Source organism: Balaenoptera borealis (assembly GCF_965194805.1).
Source record: "Balaenoptera borealis genome assembly, chromosome: 6".
Lineage (NCBI taxonomy): Eukaryota > Metazoa > Chordata > Mammalia > Artiodactyla > Balaenopteridae > Balaenoptera > Balaenoptera borealis.
This window is the reverse complement of record NC_138863.1, coordinates 111,553,036-111,573,206: the sequence shown is the minus strand read 5'-3', so window position 1 is coordinate 111,573,206 and position 20,171 is coordinate 111,553,036. Positions and strand designations below refer to the sequence as shown.

At 40.1% G+C, this 20,171-nt stretch overlaps 1 long non-coding RNA gene across 2 annotated transcripts in view; it reads left to right on the top strand.

The window, feature by feature from the left end:
• LOC309631473 overlaps nt 1-20,171 on the top strand; it is a 144,086-nt gene that overhangs the window by 2,223 nt on the left and 121,692 nt on the right. The window contains exon 2 of one of the 2 annotated variants that reach the window (XR_014246289.1): nt 19,806-19,980. This is a non-coding gene — a long non-coding RNA (uncharacterized lncRNA). Of the gene's footprint in view, nt 1-17,601; nt 19,981-20,171 lie in introns of those variants that run through there. The other variant, XR_014246290.1, reaches the window with a different exon arrangement.

Genomic DNA, 20,171 nt, shown 5'->3' with positions numbered 1-20,171 from the left:
CATTGTAAGGACCCATTTAGGAAGAACCCATGAACTGGTAATGGAACTGAGACTTCTGCAGTAGCACGTGGCTGGTATGGTACAGTCACAGAGAGGCAGACAGTTACTTCAGTCAGTGTGGGGATTTTGGTGCTGACACTGCTCAGCAGAAGGGAGCCAGAAGAGATCTGCCCCGAGTAGCCATACAAATGCCACACATATCCCAGGCAAATGAGAAGGAAATTTTTACCTGTAGTTTCTTGAAAGACCAACATTGGGCATATCATTTATTCTTAAATCAGGATGGAGGAAAGGACAGAGATGCAAATAGTTGAATGTGGCTATGCAGACAGATAGGTGACCCTGAAATTTGAGGACTGAAGTTTAAAGAAAAGGAGTAAATTTTATTCCCCTTTTAATTGATCAATGATTATTTATAAGCATCTACTTTGTGCCAACCATTATGCCAGGTTCTGGCAATAAAAAGATAAATTAGGATCCTGGTTCTCAATAATAATACATAGTCCACTTAGTAAGACAGTGTGTAACTAATGATAAAGAAATGTGAAAATCGTTGTAATATTGGTAAGTATGTGCATTCCCAGAAAGAGCCCTAAGAGCCACTTTGAGTGGGTCAATTAAGGGCACATGTCCACTACTGACCCAATCCTTATGGTCAGGGAAATGGAATGTTCTGATTGGTTTAGCCTAGGTAGAATTTCCCCTGGAGCTTGGGAAAGAGTTAGCTTTACTGGAATCATGTGGAAACCACTGTCAGAAGCTATGGGACAGGGAAATGGATCCTGGAAAGGCAACTACAAATGTCCACTGCAAAGGCCAAGAAGATCTGGGCTTTGGGCAGATAAGCGGACTCTAAGGGAGAGCCTCCTCTTATCTGGTCAGGATTGCTTGGACATGCTGTGTTAGTTACTAACAGACTGATGCCCAAATCTCAGCAACTTAAAACAAAACCTATTTATTGCTCATGTTATGGCTGTAGTAGGTTAGCCAAGGGGCTGTGCTCCTGTAGTCACTTAGGGGTCTAGGTTGATAGATGCTCCATCTTGACACATGCTTCCGTGATCACAGAGGCAGGTAAAAGAGAACCTGTTTCTTAAAGTGGCTGCCTGAAGGTGACATATTTCACATTCTACTCCTATTTCATTGGCCACGCAAGTCACATGGCCATTCTTGAGTTCAACAGGGCAGGATAATTTACTCATTCCTCAGGGAGCAGCGCTGAATCTTTGTGATCAAGGAAACATTCTATCATACTCATGAGATTCCAACATAGATGGAGGTCTATGAAGCTGTTCCGTCTTGGATTTTTTTTAAAGCTTTTATTCCCTCAATTAGGTATAGTCCTAATATATGAACTGATGGTCAGAAATCTGAGTAAAAATCCCATATAGGGTCCCTTAGCTAGGGTAGGAATCTTAACTTTCCATCTTTCCATTGCCCGTGAAGCCTCTACGTGAACTTCTTCCTTACTTTTTGGTCCCCTTACCTTGATAGATTATTCTTATTTAGGACATAGCCCTGGGGCAATAATCTTGCTTCTGGCTCTCTTTCCTGACAGTGATGGGAGAGAAAAATTTGCCAGATTAGTGGCCACATACCATGTGCTTGAGGTCTTGTGACTCTGCTCTAGTGACGATACAACTGCAACTAAAGCTACGACTTGCTTGAATTTGCAGTAGTCAACTGTCAACCTCCTGGATTGCTCTGCTTTTTGCCAGAGCCAGACTGGTGAAAACAGGAATATGATGGGGACTGTCAGCTATCAGGTCTTCAAGGGTTGCACTCAGAGACCGCCATTCCCCCTGGGGATGTGATACCCTTTATGATTTACTGTCCTAGCTGGGGACAGGGGAAGCAAACTGAAGAGTTTTCCTATTAGCTTTCTGCAATATGATAGCCTTACTTAACCCACAGGCCAAGGAGGTGTAAGGGAACAGTTCTGCCTTGTCACCTGACCTCCTTGCAGGTATCCAAATAAGCCACATAGGCAAGGGCTGACTTGAAGTGCAGCTAATCTGTCTTGGAAAAACACCTTGTGATCCTCCTATAACAGAAGGGGATGAGAAGCCGTCTCCCACTGGCTTCCCTGTCTCCTCTGGGGGCCTGTCTGATCAAGTGTGGGAGTTTCAGCCACTCGCCTCTCACCAGTGGAGCTACACAATGTAAAACTGCATAGCTGAAGTCCAGCCTCCTCAGCAACAGGGTGTCCCATGAGTCACGTTGCAATCATCTGGTCCCTTTTGTTTCAGTGTTGTCCTTTTTTGGTGTGTAGGACAAGGATCAAGTTGGGGTGGCACCTTTGGCTATTCTTTTAACTGTAAGTAAGTAGCAAACTGTTTAAATCTAAAAGTGGTTGTCATACCTTTACTGAGCAAATCAGTCAGGGTTTGAACTTGGCCTTGCTTGTCTTGTGTGTTCCTGTGTTGTCAGGAACCAGTGTGGGCTTCTGCCAACTACCAAATGTGTCCATTCCGAACTATGCACTTAGGGACCAGGAAAATGACTATGGGACCCATGGACCCATTCTAGGTGTTGCTGTTAAAAGGTTTCAAGCACCACTGTGATTCGTAATCCTTTGTATGTGATTCTTTTTCCCCTGGGAAAAAGAAGTTTGCAGGATATCTGCTATGTAAATTACCACTGGTCCTTTGCTTTGTTCCTAATTCTCTGGAATTTCACAATGTATACCATCCTGTGGGTCTAAATTCGACATTGTGCTGGACACTCAGTGGGCTTTTCAATCTGAAAAGTCACTTAGTTCTGGGGCATTTTCTTGAAAATTTTCTTTGATGATTCTCTCCCTTTCATTTCCTCTCTGCTCTCTTTCTTGACTTCTTATTATTCAAATATTGACCTTTTTGAGCTGGTCATCTTATTTTCTTATCATTTCTCTCCATTTTCCATCTCCTTGCCTTTTTGAACTGCTTTTGGGGAGCTTTCTTCAGCTTTATCATCTTCTAATCTTTCAGTTGAGATTTTCTCATTTCTGCCTCCATGTATATAATTTCCCAAAGTACCATTTTGTTCTCTGAAATTGTTTTAAAAGAATAGAATCCTGATCTTTTTACATGAATGCAATATCTCATCTTTCTGAGCATATTAATAAGGTGATTTTGGGGGGTAAGTTTTAAAGTATTCTCTCTGCATAGCCCATTTCTTACAAATTGCTTTTTGTTTTTGGTCTCTATCTTCCATGTTAGAGACCCACGTTAGCTGTCTGGTGAATCCTTATTTATTTTAATTTATATGTCCTGTATATTGTGATGTTTTAACATCCATCCATTCATTCACTCATTTGTTTATGGGTGAATCTTTGATTGTCAGTTCATGTTAAAAGTGGGGACTAAAAAGCTAATTAGAAGCTCTGAGCATTTGACTGGGGTTTCCCAATTTCAGGTTTTACTGTGTAATGATCTGGTTGGGCCATTTGATCGGAGACCCTAGGTGTCAGTATTTTTAGATCTTTCCCCCTTGCTGGTCAGATTGTTCAGGATAAAACTCTTCTAATCTCCTGCCTGAAGAGTAAAGGTCTGCCAGTGTTCTGGGAATATTCAGCATTCAACATGCATGTGGTCACTGAATCCTCCTAGTTTTGGTGCAGCACCCAGTTCCTAAAGTCCAAGGACCTACTCTTTCACCCTCTCTAGAGAATACATCATGTCAGAGTGGAAGAGAACTGTTGCCAAAAGAGTGGAGTAGGGAGGGATATAGGAATCATACTTCTCATGTAGTTTTCCTTATTGTAACTTCTCCTCCCCATCTCCATTTACAGAGGTACTTCGTGCTGCTTGTCCTGAGTCTTCTGAGGTTTCTTTGATATAAATTAGGTTGATTCTCAGCTATCCTGACTACTACCTTAGGATTCAGCTTTTCACATCTACAAAGTTGGTTACCACTGCTCTGTCTGCTCTCCAGCTTCCTGAATTTTGGGGGCATGGTTTCCCCTTCTGTTTTCCCATCCTTTTGATTCTAGTTTCTGTAGGACTAGGGGCAGGAACAAAACTGGATCTGCCATCTTAGCACAGAAGTCATTTTTCACATTTTATTTTGTAAACTCAATGCATATAAGACTTTTAGCCGATGATAATGTTCATTCGTTCTCTCAACAAATAGTTATTTAGTGCCAGCTATGTGCTAGGCATTAGTCTAGGCATTTGGGATCCATCAGGGAACAAAGTAATATAAAGATCCCAGGTCTTGTAGATCTTACCTTTTAGAGGGGAGAAGCAGACAATAAAAAATAATTATAAAAAGTAAGTTCTATAACATGTTAGAAAGTGATAATAAGAAAGAAAGAGGGGTTTCCCTGGTGGCACAGTGGTTAAGAATCTGCCTGCCAATGCAGGGGACATGAGCCCTGACCCGGGAAGATACCACATGCTGTGGAGCAACTAAGCGCGTGCGCCACAACTACTGAGCCTGTGCTCTAGAGCCCGCGAGCCACAACTACTGAGCCCATGTGCCACAACTACTGAAGCCCACGCGCCTAGAGCCCATGCTCTGCAACAAGAGAAGCCACCACAATGAGAAGCCTGCGCACCGCAACGAAGAGCAGCCCCAGCTCACCACAACTAGAGAAAGCCTGTGCGCAGTAACGAAGACCTAACACAGCCAAAAATAAATAAATAAAAAATAAATTTAAAAAAAAAGAAAGAAAAAGTAGAGAAGGTAAGGGAAATGGGAGTGCTGAGGGGTGGGAGGATGGGGTGGGTTGCAATATTAAATATGGTGGTCAGGGTAGGCTTCACTGAGAAAGTGACATTTGAAGATTTGAAGGCAATGAGAGATGTGGCCATGAACATATCTGGGGAAAGAGCATTCTAAGCAGGGGAACAGCCAGTGGGATTTAAGGTAAGAGGAACAATGCCAATGTTCTATACAACAGAGTAATGTCTTCAGGACCTCTGAAGTGTGGCCTAAGTGACTCCAGTTTGCTAAGCTGTTTTTAAAAATTGTGATTAAAAAACCACATAATGTAAAATTTACCCTCTTAACCTTTTGAAAGTGTACTGTTCAGTAGTGTTAACTGTATTCACATTGTTTTTTTTAACAACTTTATTGAAATATAATTGCTTTACAATGGTGTATTAGTTTCTGCTTTAAAACAAAGTGAATCAGTTATACATATACATATGTTCCCATATCTCTTCCCTCTTGCATCTCCCTCCCTCCCACCCTCCCTATCCCACCCCTCTAGGTGGTCACAAAGCACCGAGCTGATCTCCCTGTGCTATGCGGCTGCTTCCCACTAGCTATCTATTTTACATTTGGTAGTGTATATATGTCCATGACACTCTCTCACCCTGTCACATCTCACCCCTCCCCCTCCCCATATCTTCAAATCCATTCTGTGTCTTTATTCCCATCTTGCCACTAGGTTCTTCATGACCTTTTTTTTTTTTTCCCCTTAGATTCCATATATATGTGTTAGCATACTGTATTTGTTTTTCTCTTTCTGACTTAACTTCACTCTGTCTGACAGACTCTAACTCCATCCACTTCATTACAAATACCTCCATTTCATTTCTTTTTATGGCTGAGTAATATTCCATTGTATATATGTGCCACATCTTCTTTATCCATTCATCCAATGATGGACACTTTGGTTGCTTCCATGTCCTGGCTATTGTGAATAGAGCTGCAATGAACATTTTGGTACATGGCTCTTTTTGAATTATGGTTTTCTCAGGGTATATGCCCAGTAGTGGGATTGCTGGGTCGTATGGTAGTTCGATTTTTAGTTTTTTAAGGAACCTCCATACTGTTCTCCATAGTGGCTGTATCAATTTACATTCCCACCAACAGTGCAAGAGTGTTCCCTTTTCTCCACACCCTCTCCAGCATTTATTGTTTCTAGATTTTTTGATGATGGCCATTCTGACCGGTGTGAGATGATACCTCATTGTAGTTTTGATTTTCATTTCTCTAATGATTAAGGATGTTGAGCATTCTTTCATGTGTCTGTTGGCCATCTGTATATCTTCTTTGGAGAAATGTCTATTTAGGTCTTCTGCCCATTTTTGGATTGGGTTGTTTGTTTTTTTGTTATTGAGCTGCATGAGCTGCTTGTAAATCTTGGAGATTAATCCTTTGTCAGTTGCTTCATTTGCAAATATTTTCTCCCATTCTGAGGGTTGTCTTTTGGTCTTGTTTATGGTTTCCTTTGCTGTGCAAAAGCTTTTAAGTTTCATTAGGTCCCATTTGTTTATTTGTGTTTTTATTTCCATTTCTCTAGGGGCTGGGTCAAAAAGGATCTTGCTGTGATTTATGTCATAGAGTGTTCTGCCTATGTTTTCCTCTAAGAGTTTGATAGTGTCTGGCTTTACACTTAGGTCTTTAATCCATTTTGAGTTTATTTTTGTGTATGGTGTCAGGGAGTGTTCTAATTTCATACTTTTACATGTACCTGTCCAATTTTCCCAGCACCACTTATTGAAGAGGCTGTCTTTTCTCCACTGTATATGCTTGCCTCCTTTATCAAAGATAAGGTGACCATATGTGCGTGGGTTTATCTCTGGGCTTTCTATCCTGTTGCATTGATCTATATTTCTGTTTTTATGCCAGTACCAAACTGTCTTGATTACTGTAGCTTTGTAGTATAGTCTGAAGTCAGGGAGCCTGATTCCTCCAGCTCCATTTTTCATTCTCAAGATTGCTTTGGCTATTTGGGGTCTTTTGTGTCTCCATACAAATTGTGAAATTTTTTGTTCTAGTTCTGTGAAAAATGCCTGTGGTAGTTTGATAGGGATTGCATTGAATCTGTAGATTGCTTTGGGTAGTAAAGTCATTTTCACAATGTTGATTCTTCCAATCCAAGAACATGGTATATCTCTCCATCTATTTGTATCATCTTTAATTTCTTTCATCAGTGTCCTATAATTTTCTGCATACAGGTCTTTTGTCTCCTTAGGTAGGTTTATTCCTAGATATTTTATTCTTTTTGTTGCAATGGTAAACGGGAGTGTTTTCTTAATTTCACTTTCAGATTTTTCATCATTAGTATATAGGAATGCAAGAGATTTCTGTGCATTAATTTTGTATCCTGCTACTTTACCAAATTCATTGATTAGCTCTAGTAGTTTTCTGGTGGCAGTTTTAGGATTCTCTATGTATAGTATCATGTCATCTGCAAACAGTGACAGCTTTACTTCTTCTTTTCCGATTTGGATTCCTTTTATTTCTTTTTCTTCTCTGATTGCTGTGGCTAACACTTCCAAAACTATGTTAAATAATAGTGGTGAGAGTGGGCAACCTTGTCTTGTTCCTGATCTTAGTGGAAATGGTTTCAGTTTTTCACCATTGAGGACAATGTTGGCTGTGGGTTTGTCATATATGGCCTTTATTATGTTGAGGAAAGTTCCCTCTGTGCCTCCTTTCTGCAGGGCTTTTATCATAAATGGGTGTTGAATTTTGTCGAAAGCTTTCTCTGCATCTATTAAGATGATCATATGGTTTTTCTCCTTCAGTCTGTTAATATGATGTATCACGTTGATTGATTTGCGTATATTGAAGAATCCTTGCATTCCTGGAATAAACCCCACTTGATCATGGTGTATAATCCTTTTAATGTGCTGTTGGATTCTGTTTGCTAGTATTTTGTTGAGGATTTTTGCATCTATGTTCATCAGTGATATTGGCCTGTAGTTTTCTTTCTTTGTGACATCTTTGTCTGGTTTTGGTATCAGGGTGATGGTGGCCTCGTAGAATGAGTTGGGGAGTGTTCCTCCCTCTGCAATATTTTGGAAGAGTTTGAGAAGGATAGGTGTTAGCTCTTCTCTAAATGTTTGATAGAATTCGCCAGTGAAGCCATCTGGTCCTGGGCTTTTGTTTGTTGGAAGATTTTTAATCACAGTTTCAATTTCAGTGCTTGTGATTGGTCTGTTCATATTTTCTATTTCTTCCTGGTTCAGTCTCGGTAGGTTGTGCATTTCTAAGAATCTGTCCATTTCTTCCAAGTTGTCCATTTTATTGGCATAGAGTTGCTTGTAGTAATCTCTCATGATCGTTTGTATTTCTGCAGTGTCAGTGGTTACTTCTCCTTTTTCATTTCTAATTCTATTGATTTGAGTCTTCTCCCTTTTTCTCTTGATGAGTCTGGCTAATGGTTTATCAATTTTGCTTATCTTCTCGAAGAACCAGCTTTTAGTTTCATTGATTTTTGCTATTGTTTCCTTCATTTCTTTTTCATTTATTTCTGATCTGATCTTTATGATTTCTTTCCTTCTGCTAGCTTTGGGGTTTTTTTGCTCTTCTTTCTCTAATTGCTTTAGGTGCAAGGTTAGGTTGTTTATTCGAGATGTTTCCTGTTTCTTGATGTAGGCTTGTATTGCTATAAACTTCCCTCTTAGAACTGCTTTTGCTGCATCCCATAGGTTTTGGGTCGTCGTGTCTCCATTGTCATTTGTTTCTAGGTATTTTTTGATCTCCCCTTTGATTTCTTCAGTGATCACTTCGTTATTAAGTAGTGTATTGTGTAGCCTCCATGTGTTTGTATTTTTTACAGATCTTTTCCTGTAATTGATATCTAGTCTCATAGCGTTGTGGTCGGAAAAGATACTTGATACGATTTCAATTTTCTTAAATTTACCAAGGCTTGATTTGTGACCCAAGTTATGATCTATCCTGGAGAATGTTCCATGAGCACTTGAGAAAAATGTGTATTCTGTTGTTTTTGGGTGGAATGTCCTATAAATATCAATTAAGTCCATCTTGTTTAATGTATCATTTAAAGCTTGTGTTTCCTTATTTTCATTTTGGATGATCTGTCCATTGGTGAAAGTGGGGTGTTAAAGTCCCCTACTATGATTGTGTTACTGTCGATTTCCCCTTTTATGGCTGTTAGTATTTGCCTTATGTATTGAGGTGCTCCTGTGTTGGGTGCATAAATATTTACAATTGTTATACCTTCCTCTTGGATCGATCCCTTGATCATTATATAGTGTCCTTCTTTGTCTCTTGTAATAGTCTTTATTTTAAAGTCTATTTTGTCTGATATGAGAATTTCTACTCCAGCTTTCTTTTGATTTCCATTTGCATGGAATATCTTTTTCCATCCCCTCACTTTCAGTCTGTATGTGTCTCTAGGTCTGAAGTGGGTCTCCTGTAGACAGCATATATATGGGTCTTGTTTTTGTATCCATTCAGCCAGTCTGTGTCTTTTGGTGGGAGCATTTAATCCATTTACATTCAAGGTAATTATTGATATGTATGTTCCTATTCCCATTTTCTTAAATGTTTTGGGTTTGTTATTGTAGGTGTTTTCCTTCTCTTGTGTTTCTTGCCTAGAGAAGTTCCTTTAGCATTTGTTGTAAAGCTGGTTTTGTGGTGCTGAACTCTCTCAGCTTTTGCTTGTCTGTAAAGGTTTTAATTTCTCCATCAAATCTGAATGAGATCCTTGCTGGGTAGAGTAACCTTGGTTGTAGGTTTTTCTCCTTCATGACTTTAAGTATATCCTGCCACTCCCTTCTGGCTTGCAGAGTTTCTGCTGAAAGATCAGCTGTTAACCTTATGGGGATTCCCTTGTGTGTTATTTGTTGTTTTTCCCTTGCTGCTTTTAATATGTTTTCTTTATATTTAATTTTTGATAGTTTGATTAATATGTGTCTTGGCGTGTTTCTCCTTGGATTTTCCTGTATGGGACTCTCTGTGCTTCCTGGACTTGATTAACTATTTCCTTTCCCATATTAGGGAAGTTTTCAACTATAATCTCTTCAAATATTTTCTCAGTCCCTTTCTTTTTCTCTTCTTCTTCTGGGACCCCTATAATTCGAATGTTGGTGCGTTTAATGTTGTCCCAGAGGTCTCTGAGACTGTCCTCAGTTCTTTTCATTCTTTTTTCTTTATTCTGCTCTGCAGTAGTTATTTCCACTATTTTATCTTCCAGGTCACTTATCCGTTCTTCTGCCTCAGTTATTCTGCTATTGATCCCGTCTAGAGTATTTTTAATTTCATTTATTGTGTTTTTCATCGTTGCTTGGTTCCTCTTCAGTTCTTCTACATCCTTGTTAAATGTTTCTTGCAATTTGTCTATTCTATTTCCAAGATTTTGGATCATCTTTACTATCATTATTCTGAATTCTTTTTCAGGTAGACTGCCTATTTCCTCTTCATTTGTTAGGTCTGGTGTGTATTGACTCTGCTCCTTCACCTGCTGTGTGTTTTTTTGTCTTCTCATTTTGCTTATCTTACTGTGTTTGGGGTCTCCTTTTCACAGGCTGCAGGTTCGTAGTTCCCGTTGTTTTTGGTATCTGTCCCCAGTGGCTAAGGTTGGTTCAGTGGGTTGTGTAGGCTTCCTGGTGGAGGGGACTAGTGCCTGTGTTCTGGTGGATGAGGTTGGATCTTGTCTTTCTGGTGGGCATGTCCACGTCTGGTGGTGTGTTTTGGGGTGTCTGTGGCCTTATTATGATTTTAGGCAGCCTCTCTGCTAATGGATGGGGCTGTGTTCCTGTCTTGCTAGTTGTTTGGCATAGGGTGTCCAGCACTGTAGCTTGCTGGTTGTTGAGTGAAGCTGGGTCTTGATGTTGAGATGGAGATCTCTGAGAGATTTTCGCCGTTTGGTATTACGTGGAGCTGGGAGGTCTCTTGTGGACCAGTGTCCTGAAGTTGGCTCTCCCACCTCAGAGGCACAGCCCTGATGCCTGGCTGGAGCACCAAGAGCCTTTCATCCACACAGCCAAGTACGTGGGGATTTTCTTGCCTTTTGGGAGGTCTGACGTCTTCTGCCAGCATTCAGTGGGTGTTCTGTAGGAGCAGTTCCACGTGTAGATGTATTTCTACTGTATCTGTGGGAAGGAAGGTGATCTCCGCGTCTTACTCTTCCGCCATCTTGCCCCTACCTCACATTGTTGCATAATGGATCTATAGAACTTTTTCATCTTGTAAAACTGAAACTCTATGCTCATCAAAAAACAACTCACCATTTCCCCCTCCCCAATTCCCTGGAAACCATCATGCTAGTCTCTGTTTTCATGATTTTAACTATTAATATTTTAGGTATTTCATATGAGTGGAATCATGCAATATTTGTCCTTTTGTGAATTGCCAAGCTTTTTGAATTCTTGTATTGCAAATTTATTCTGGCTCTAGCCTTGCTGTCCTGCTTTCTGCTATTACTTCTCTCATGACTACGTGTAACTCAAATCTTAGCACCCTTCTTTCCCACCTGAATCAGATAGGATGCCTTTAGCTGCAAGGAAGAGAAACCTGACTCAGGGTATTTCCAACGGTAAGGAACGTATTGCTCACGTAGTACAGAGTTTAGAGGAAGGGAGAGCTCAGGTTTGGTTGATCCAGCCATTCAGCAATGTCATCAAGGACTGAGCAGTTCTTTCTTTTTCTCAGTTCTGCAGGTCTCATCCTTAGCCTGGTGGCAGGATGGCTGCAGCTAATTCAGGCATCACATCCAGTCATGACAGCATCGGATTTTGTTCTCTCTTAAACACAGAAACCTTTCCTCAAAAAATCCCTGCATGAAACTTTCCTTCACATCTAATTGACCAAAATTAGATTACATGCCTGAACCAGTTACTGGGATGGATTGGGAGTGTTGCCTCCGTGGAAGCACATGGATAGATGGGAGAGAGATAGATACTAAACAAAATCAGATTCTGTTAGAAAGGAGGAAGGGGAGAATGCATGCTGAGTAGACAGTTGTCATATTGTGACAGAGTAAGAAATATATATTTGATCTTCTTCTTTGGTTCCTGGCACAGAACTACTAATATCCTTGGAATTTCCTGACTGATAGAGGTGATAGGAGTGTCTTTTGTTATTCATAGCAAGTCCCTTTCAACCACACCTGAGTGTATGTTAATGAGGTGATAGGTGGCTGAAAGCCCCTAGGTAGTTCCAGGATGGGGGCTGGTTGCCAGGGGAACCAACCAGGTGATTAGAGGGTTGGAACTTCCAGCCTCACTTTCACCCCCATCCCGACCTCTGGGGAGGGGAGAGGGTCTGGGGATTGAGTTAATCACCAACGGCCGGTGATTTAATCAATCATGCCTACTAATGGAACCTCCATAAAAACCCTAAATGAAGGGGTCTGGATAGCTTCAGGCTTGGTGAACACATCCATGTGCCAGGAGGGTGGTGCAACCCAACTCCATGGGGACAGAAGCGCCTGTGCTCAGGATCCTTCTGGACCTTGCCCTATGTACTGCTTCATCCGGTTCTATTCAATTGGATCCTTTATAATATCCTTTGTAATAAAACAGTAATAGTAAGTAAAATGCTTCCCTGAGCTCTGTGAGCCATTATAGCAAATTATCAGAACTGAGGAGGGGGGAGCTTCCCTGGTGACACAGTGGTTAGGAATCCGCCTGCCAATGCAGGGGACACAGGTTCAAGCCCTGGTCCGGGAAGATTCCACATGCTGCGGAGCAGCTAAGCCTGTGCGCCACAACTACTGAGGCTGTGCTCTAGAGCCCGTGAGCCACAACTACTGAGCCAGTGTGCCACAACTGCTGAAGCCCACATGCCTAGAGCCCATGCTCCGCAACAAGAGAAGCCACCGCAGTGAGAAGCCCACGCACCGCAACAAAGAGTAGCCCCTGCTCGCCGCAACTAGAGGTAAAAAAAAAAGCCTGCATGCAGCAACGAAGACCAATGCAGCCAAAAAAAATAATAATAATAAATTTAAAAATATATAAAATGTGAAGGGTAATTTAAAAAACAAAAACAAAAACTGAGGGAGAGGGTCATAGGAACCCCTGATTTGTAGCCATGAGACAGAAGTGTGGGTAACCTGGGAACCCACTACTTACAACTGGTATCTGAAGTGGGGAGCAGCCTTGTGGAACTGAGCCCTTAACTTGTGCTAACTCCAGATAGTGTCAGAATTGAATTGAATTGCAGGACACCCAACTGGTGTCTGCAGGAAGTTGCTTGGTATGGCAAACCCATACATTTGGTGTCAGAAGTGTTGTGAGTAGAAACAGATCATAGTAGTAATAGTACAGCCAATAGTGTCCACTACACCAGCCGTGTGATTTGAGGAAAGTCATTTAACATCTCTAATTCTCAGTTTTCTCGAGAAAATGAGGATAATAGTATTTCCCTCACATGAGGTTTTACTTCTTCTTTTCCAATTTGTATTCCTTTTATTTATTTTTCTTCTCTGATTGCCGTGGCTAGGACTTCCAAAACTATGTTGAATAATAGTGGTGAGAGTGGACATCATTGTCTTGTTCCTGATCTGAGAGGAAATGGTTTCAGTTTTTCACCATTGAGAACAATGTTGCCTGTGGGTTTGTCTTATATGGCCTTTATTATGTTGAGGTAGGTTCCCTCTATGCCTACTTTCTGGAGAGCTTTTATCATAAATGGGTGTTGAATTTTGTCAAAAGCTTTTTCTGCATCTATTGAGGTGATCATATGGTTTTTATCCTTCAATTTGTTAATATGGTGTATCACATTGATTGATTTGCATATATTGAAGAATCCTTGCATTCCTGGGGTAAACCCCACTTGATCATGGTGTATGATCCTTTTAATGTGCTGTTGGATTCTGTTTGCTAGTATTTTGTTGAGGATTTTTGCCTCTATGTTCATCAGTGATATTGGCCTGTAGTTTTCTTTCTTTGTGACATCTTTGTCTGGTTTTGGTATCAGGGTGATGGTGGCCTTGTAGAATGAGTTTGGGAGTGTTCCTCTCCCTGCTATATTTTGGAAGAGTTTGAGAAGGATAGGTGTTAGCTCTTCTCTAAATGTTTGTTAGAATTCACCTGTGAAGCCATCTGGTCCTGGGCTTTCGTTTGTTGGAATATTTTTAATCACAGTTTCAATTTCAGTGCTTGTGATTGGTCTGTTCATATTTTCTATTTCTTCATGATTCAGTCTTGGAAGGTTGTGCTTTTCTAAGAATTTGTCCATTTCTTCCAGGTTGTCCATTTTATTGGCATAGAGTTGCCTGTAGTAATCTCTCATGATCCTTAGTATTTCTGCAGTGTCAGTTGTTACTTCTTTTTCATTTCTAATTCTATTGATTTGAGTCTTCTCCCTTTTTCTCTTGATGAGTCTGGCTAATGGTTTATCAATTTTGTTTATCTTCTCAAAGAACCAGCTTTTAGTTTTATTGATCTTTGCTATTGTTTCCTTCATTTCTTTTTCATTTAATTCTGATCTGCTTTTTATGATTTCTTTCCTTTTACTGACTTTGTATATTTTTGTTCTTCTTTCTTTAATTGCTTTAGGTATAAGGTTAGATTGTTTATTTGAGATGTTTCTTGTGTCTTGAGGTAGGATTGTATTGCTATAAACTTCCCTCTTATAACTGCTTTTGCTGCATCCTATTGGTTTTGTGTCGTCATGTTTTGATTGTCATTTGTTTTTAGGTATTTTTTGATTTCCTCTTTGATTTCTTCAGTGATCTCTTGGTTATTTAGTAACGTATTATTTAGCCTCCATGTGTTTGTATTTTTTACAGTTTTTTTTCCTGTAATTGATATCTAGTTTCATAGCGTTGTTTTTGGAAAAGATACTTAATACGATTTCAATTTTCTTAAATTTACCAAGCCTTGATTTGTGACCCAAGATATGGTCTATACTGGAGAATGTTCCTTGAGCACTTGAGAAGAAAGTGTATTCTGTTGTTTTTGGATGGAATGTCCTATAAATATCAATTAAGTCCATCTTGTTTAATGTATCATTTAAAGCTTGTGTTTCCTTATTTATTTTCATTTTGGACGATCTGTCCATTGGTGAAAGTGGGGTGTTAAAGTTCCCTACTATTATTGTGTTGCTGTCGATTTCCCCTTTTATGGCTGTTAGCATTTGCCTTATGCATTGAGGTGCTCCTATGTTGGGTGCATAAATATTTACAGTTGTTATATCTTCTTCTTGGATTGATCCCTTGATCATTATGTAGTGTTCGTCTTTGTCTCTTGTAATAGTCTTTGTTTTGAAGTCTATTTTGTCTGATATGAGAATTGCTACTCTAGCTTTCTTTTGATTTCCATTTGCATGGAATATCTTATTCCATCCCCTCACTTTCGGTCTGTATGTGTCGCTAGGTCTGAAGTGGGTCTCTTGTAGACAGCATATATACGGGTCTTGTTTTTGTATCCATTCAGCCAGTCTATGTCTTTTGGTTGGAGCATTTAATCCATTTACATTAAGGTAATTATTGATATGTGTGTTCCTATTACCATTTTCTTAATTGTTTTGGGTGTGTTTTTGTAGGTCTTTTCCTTCTCTTGTGTTTCCTGCCTAGAGAAGTTCCTTTAGCATTTGTTGTAAAGCTGGTTTGGTGGTACTGAATTCTCTGAACTTTTGCTTGTCTGTAAAGGTTTTAATTTCTCCATCAAATCTGAATGAGATCCTTGCTGGGTAGAGTAATCTTGGTTGTAGGTTTTTCCCTTTTATCACTTTAAATATGTCCTGCCACTCCCTTCTGGCTTGCAGAGTTTCTGCTGAAAGATCAGCTGTTAACCTTATGGGGATTCCCTTGTGTGTTATTTGTTGCTTTTCCCTTGCTGCTTTTAATATATTTTCTTTATATTTAATTTTTGATAGTTTGATTAATATGTGTCTCAGCATGTTTCTCTTTGGGTTTATCCTGTATGGGACTCTCTGTGCTTCCTGGACTTGATTGACTATTTCTGTTCCCATGTTAGGGGAGTTTTTGACTATAATCTCTTCACATATTTTCTCAGGCCCTTTCTTGTTCTCTTCTTCTTCTGGGACCCCTATAATTTGAATGTTGGTGCGTTTAATATTGTCCCAGAGGTCACTGAGACTGTCCTCAATTCTTTTCATTCTTTTTTCTTCATTCTGCTCCCTGGCAGTTATTTCCACCATTTTATCTTCCAGCTCACTTATCCTTTCTTCTGCCTCAGTTATTCTGCTATTGATTCCTTCTAGAGTATTTTTAATTTCAGTTATTGTGTTGTTCATCACTGTTTGTTTGCTCTTTAGTTCTTTTAGATCCTTGTTAAATGTTTCTTGTATTTTCTCCATTCTGTTTCTGAGATTTTGGATCATCTTTACTATCATTACTCTGAATTCTTTTTCAGGTAGTTTGCCTATTTCATCTTCATTTATTTGGTCTTCAAGGTTTTTACCCTGCTCCTTCTTCTGGAACCTATTTTTTTGTCGTTTCATTGTTTGTTTGTTTGTTTTTTTTATGGGTGGGGCTGTATTCCTGTCTTACTGGTTGTTTGGCCTGAGGCGTCCAGCACTGGAGTTTGCAGGCAGTTGGATAGAGCCAGGTCTTGGTGCTGAGATTAGGACCTCTGGGAGGCCTCAGTCCGATTAATATTCCCTGGGGTCTGAGGTTCTCTGCTAGTCCAGTGGTTGGGACTCAGAGCTCCCACCACAGGAGCTCAGGCCCAACCTCTTGCCTGGGAACCAAGATCCAGCAAGCCAGTCGCCGGGGGTTCCTCCCGTCCTCTTAGGTGTCCGTGGTCCCCCACCGGTGCCTGGTAGGTGCCCTAGTTGTGCAGAGACACGAATTCCATGTCCTCCTAGTCCACCGTCTTTGAAAGTTTTGTTTTTTAAGCCACCTAGTTTGTGGTACTTTGTTTTGGCAGCCCAAGCTAACTAATATACCTGGGAACTTGTTAGACATGTAAAGTCTCCAGCCCTATCTCAGACCTTCTAACATCAGAAACTTTGAGGGTGGAGGTCAGCACTCTGTGTTTCAAAAGCCTTTTGGATGATTCTGATGTGCACTCAGCTTTGAGAGGGGCTGGCCTAGTTGTTCAGGATGTAGGAACCTGACTAGCCTGGGTGCATATCCCAACTCTACCACTTACTAGTTGTGTGATTTTGGGTACTTTAAAAAACCTGTCTGTGTTTTAATCGCCTCATCTGTAAAATGGGCATAATCCTAGTCCTTATCTCTGAGGTTGCTATAGTGATAAATAAGTCTATCCAGATAGAATTTAGAACAGTGCCTGGTGCATAGTTAATGCTCAAGAAGTATGAACTATTATTATAGTGGAAAACATGTAGATGTTGAATCTGAATCTCATTTTAAATGGTTGGGTTTGGAAAAAGATAGTAGCCAAGCTTATTGGAATTATTTGTAGAGTGAGGACCTGAGGACTCCCTTGAGTAAAGTTGAATACTCCCACCCCTAGTTTGGCTGCTTGAACCCTTTTTTTCTTACTTACTGGTTTATGATTATGATTTGAAAAACATAGATGGTGCCAAGTTCTTTGGAGTTTATGCAAATAATACATAGCACACATTGTTATGTTGCTCTTCATCCTCTATGAAGGCCCACTGTCATCAATTTTATATCCTGTTCCCATGAGAACTTTACCTTTTTCTCTTCTTTGCATTCTGTTCTTTTTTTTTTTTTAATTAAATTAAATTAAATTTATTTATTTATTGGCTGTGTTGGGTCTTCGTTTCTGTGCGAGGGCTTTCTCTAGTTGCGGCAAGCAGGGGCCACTCTTCATCGCGGTGCGTGGGCCTCTCACTGTCGCGGCCTCTCTTGTTGCGGAGCACAGGCTCCAGATGCGCAGGCTCAGTAGTTGTGGCTCACGGGCCTAGTAGCTACGCGGCATGTGGGATCTTCCCAGACCAGGGCTTGAACCCGTGTCCCCTGCATTGGCAGGCAGATTCTCAACCACTGCGCCACCAGGGAAGCCCTGCATTCTGTTCTTGATGGATTGTCTAGTTTCTCACTTAGACAACTTATCCTTTTTCCCTGATGGCCCATTTAAAACTAGCTTCTATTAAAAAAAAAAAAAGTTTTCCATTGAGGCATCTAGATACACATTTCCCTTGTTTTTCATTTGTCTTCTGAGATGATTCCAATTGTTTTACGGTGTGCAGCCGCCACTAGATACTAATGATATTTTCACTGGGTGAGTTGCATTTCCCCATCTTGTTTCTGTATATTTGATTGTCTTCTGTATTTTATGAGAGTTGTAAATACACTGGGTAGAAACAACTCAATAAATGACAAACAGTAAAATGAATAATAAAAAGTTATAGTCCCATATAAAGAGAATGAGTGGGAGCCCTTTCCCAAATAGAAGTAAGCCAGGGATATCAGTATGTTCTGAAAATGCTGGCCAGCTGCTACTTTGCCTTAAAATATTCTTTCAGTCACAAACTTATTTTTGTAATCTTCCCCTGCAGTACACAATTCACTTTCCCTTCTGTTTTCCTTCTTGATCACTCTAGGAAACATAGCCATTCATTTATCGTCTGGGCCCCAAATCTTGGTGCCATTCCTTATTGCTTTCTCTTCTCCCCAACATTGAAAAATCTACCAAAATCTTTCTGCTGTTGCCTTTTCCACATTATCCATTATCACATTATCTCAAAGACCAGACTCTGTACAATTGTGGGGAACTGGAGAGTTCAGGGTAAATAATAATTCATTTGGCTAGATTATCTCCAATCTTATTTTGTAATTCCATGTTTGACTGTAGCAATATCCAGAAATTCTATAAAGGCCTTAAACTCCCTCCCTGCAATAAAGTGAAATGTAAAATACAAAACAATTATAAAGTATATTGCACTTTTAAAAGAACTGTACATGAGGTAGGAGGTGGGGAAACAATCAAATTCTCAGTAATGGCAATTACAGAATTCTCATGGGCCTCTTGCTCTTTGTTCCTGTTCATTATTCAGGTGCCCTTTTGTTGTTTTCTGCTTTGTTCACTTTAACATAATACAGTTTTTCACTATAAGTTCACTGTTGTCACTATTCAGGGAGCATGTGGTTTTATCATCTACCTCTTCTTTAAGGAAAATATTTTTTCTTTTAAAAATGTTCTTCACTGATAATTATGTTCTCTGGCCTAATGTCCTTTATCTATTCTCATTAATGTTTCTGAATATGACTTTAGACCCAAAGGAACTTTAAGTCGCTTATAAACAAGTTACGCTAAATTAAAACACTTAATTCCATTTACTTCTCCTTTCAATGGGTAGCTCTGATCCAAACTCAGACTGGTCTTCCTAATTGAGTCACTCAATCCAAACGTTGTTAAGGAAATCTAGTTCCTATTCCCTGAGCTGTGGTAGATCATGTTTCTGAAGATGGCAGCGACAGTATCTCTCATCCCATATGTTCTTTTGCAGTGTGACTGTGCTACTTACTCCCTTATGAAGAAGTAGAGGTTATTCTCACTCCCTGTGAATCTAGACTGGCCAGTGATTTATTCCGACCAATAGGATACAGCAGAAATGATGCTGCGCAACCTCCAAGGCTGGGCCTTAAGAAATCTGCAGGTTCTGCCTTCATGTCTTGGAATGTTCTTTCTTAGAACCAGCTGCCATGCTGTGAGGAAGCCCAAGAAGCCATGAGAAGAGGCTTCCTGGAGGAAAACCAAAGACATTGACCAACAACCCTTGCTGAGTTCCCAGCTGGGATGTGAATGAGGCCATTTTGGACATTCCAGCCATCTCAGGACCCTAGCCAACGCTCTGAACTAGAACTGCCTGATGAGCCCATAGAAACATGAGAAATAATAAATTGTTGCTTTTTTAAACCACTGTATTTTTGGTGGTTTGTAATGCAGCAGTACCTAACTGGACCACTGGGGCTCTAATCACCTTGTTTTGAGGCCTTGCACCAAGGTCATTTGCTTACCTCACCACCTCCAGACCTCTGCAAGAAGTATAACTTACTTTCTGGGTCTTCACAATCTCCTTTTGGCTCTATGGACAAAATAGTTCACCCTTCATTGATTATGAAAATGGCCAAATGATAATCATAATGGTCATAACACTTTTTGAATACTTATCATGTGCCAGGAACTGTCTTAAGTATAATATATTTATTAATATATTTCACCTCCAGAAAACTTTTTGATCCGGGTGCTATTATTATCTCCATTTTACAGATGGGAAAAGCAAGACACAGAGAGGTGAAGTAAGTTGTACAAAGTCCAACAGCAAGTGATGGAATCACCAGCAGAACCCAAGCATCAGATTCCAGAGCCACATACTTAGCCACTGATATACTGCCTCCCACAAATGGTGCCTCAAGCTCATCAGGTTATCCCTAAAGTGACTTAGGTGAGTGGAGTTTCTTTCACTTATGTTACTTGATCCTTGTACTTTAATTAAGAAAGTCCTTTCAGGCTTTGATTGCCTCACTCACTTATACTAGACTCTGGGCTGTGCCCCATGCTGCCACTTACACTTGGAAAAGCGTAATGTTAGAAAAGTCTAAATGCTTGACTATTTCTACATTCACAATTCAGGGT